This window comes from Barbus barbus (assembly GCF_936440315.1).
Source record: "Barbus barbus genome assembly, chromosome: 1".
Lineage (NCBI taxonomy): Eukaryota > Metazoa > Chordata > Actinopteri > Cypriniformes > Cyprinidae > Barbus > Barbus barbus.
Window position 1 is genome coordinate 3,222,501 of NC_136729.1, and position 2,500 is coordinate 3,225,000.

The 2,500-nt window shown below is 33.4% G+C and overlaps 1 protein-coding gene across 2 annotated transcripts in view; it reads left to right on the top strand.

The window, feature by feature from the left end:
• Positions 1-2,500, top strand: part of LOC306870932 (H(+)/Cl(-) exchange transporter 3-like) — a 58,478-nt gene that overhangs the window by 13,859 nt on the left and 42,119 nt on the right. The window lies entirely within an intron of this gene.

Below are 2,500 nucleotides of genomic sequence, written 5' to 3' on the forward strand. Positions count from 1 at the left end.
TGACCTCAGGTGCTTTCAAGTGCTTTTGGTTGAATAAAATACACTTTCTGGGCAGTGTCATGTTAATGCGATAGTGCTACTTTTTTAGTGCTAATGCTCATTGTTGGTCTCATTGTGAACTAATGATTTTGTCAGTAGAACCCGTTTTTACCGAAATTATTCACTTGATGAGTTTCCTGAGATTTAAGTTACTATTTCAGTAATTTAACAACACATTCACATTTTTGTGATGTTCTTTGATGTCGGTTGATGGTCACATGACATTTAGGTAAGCAAAACAAATATATGTATGTGTATCAGGGGTGTTTCCTCCGAGGAGGCAAGGGAGGCAGTGTCTCCTCAAAAAATTGGATGAGAAAATAATCGATATTACAAACATAAATCGCAAATATTACTAAATATGGCATTAAAAGTATATAAGTCACTAGTTTTTTATAAAGTAACACCCGCAGGTAAAGTTACAGCAGAGGCTTGCCTCCCTTCAGTCCATAGACTTACAACAGAGACGCCTCATTGAGATGACTGGGGGAGACGTCATCGCGCTATGATTGGATATGGCCGGTTATGATTGGATGTTATTGGTTCCTGTGATAAATCCCACCTCTTGTTTACGTGTGAGCTCTCGGCCTGAATTAAGAAAATGGTGTTATTGACTGATTATAAAGGAAGTAAACAACTCTCCTGCTTAGATACCACTGCTTTATCACGTCAAAATAAACTTGAAATGGTCTGAAAACATGACTGCGTCAGTTCTGAGTGAGCATTCAGTGTGATGAAATGAAAGATATATCTTCGTGTCTGTGGCAGTGTTTACATTGCATTTATGACGATGATGACCCGAAAATAAGTTGACTATTAAAAAGAGCAGCTGAACATCAGTTCACAAATAAAAAATATTGGTAACATTTTACAATAAGGTGTCATTTAATCTAACATGAACAAACAATTAACATTTATTACAGTATTTAGCCTATTCATTTTTTTTTACATTAGTTATTACAAATACAGTTCTTCGTTAGTTCACAGTGCATAAACTAATGTTAACAAACACAACTTTTGATTTTAATAATGCATTAGTAAATGCTGAAATTCATATTAACGAAGATTAATAAATGCTGTAGAAGTAGGCTATTGTTTATTCTTAGTTCGTTAACTAAAGTAGTTAACTAATGAAACCTTATTGTTTCCAGAATATTGTTCAAATTGTTACTGCCTTTAGTTATTATTTTGGAATAAATATAAAAATGCATAAAAACACTGAAATGTATAATTAGTATTAAAATGATAAAATAAAAAATATTAATAAAATACAAAATATAATTATATTTGTTCTCTTTTTTTATGTAATATTTATTTACCCAGGAAAATGTGACAACATTAAGTGTAACAGGGACACACACACACACACACACACATATATAAAACTGCCTCCTCATTTTAAAACACCACCACACGCCACTGGTGTGTGTGTGTGTGTGTGTGTGTATAAAGCGCTATAGAAAAAAAGATGACTTGACTCGAACTGATTGGATTAAATAAATCACAAAACTTTAAATATAAAAAAAATTAAAACCAATTTTGTTTGTATCAATATTAAATATTAATAAATATTGAATATAATTTAAAAACATTCTTTTTGTTTACCTTCATGTTTGATTTTGATAACACATTTGTAAAAGTAGAAATGATCATTAAACAAGATTAACGAATGCATTAGAAGTATTTTTCATGTTCAAAAGAACAGCATACATTTGAAATGTAAATATTTTGTAACATTATTAGGGCACTTTGATTTCTATAAAAAGGAATTTACAGTATAGTGCGGAATGTCACATAATTTTCAAAACTTTGGATGGATGATTCAAAAGTAGGTCAGTATAAAACAAAATGCGATATAGACTGGTGTCTTTGAATATTAAGCCACAAAAATAGCATTTAAATGAATCCTGCATGTCCTGCGTGTCGGTGTGAATGAATGGCGCAGATGCGTGTTTTCGCTAGCTACGTGAGGCTCGCGGTGATTTCAGCGTCTGTCGTTTCAATATGTGAGTACGTTAAAGTGCCCCATTACGGATTTTTATGCTCTGTGATTGAAAACATCCTGCAAAGTTTTGGATCTGAAAGTGCACCGTGAATAAAGTTATTGTCTCTCAAAAGAAAGAGTCGACTCTGAATTATTGAAACGAGTCGTTTTTAAAAGTTGACGTCAACATCAAACATTACCATACTGCCTGCCCACTTGTTGGTCTTCTAGAGTTGGTCTGAATGAAAATGCAAATTCATTCTTTGCCACTAGGTGCCACTTTTGCACAAAGCATCACAAACACTGCTTTATCAGGCGTTACAGGCGAGATGAGATGAAAATGAAATCAACCAATCTGACCAATCACCGCAGGTTAGCGTCACGCAAAGGAGGGGTTTGGAAAAATGAATCTTGAGCGAATAGTTAGGGAGTCGTTGATCAAGTAGGGTAAAAATAAATCCACATTATAAGACAATG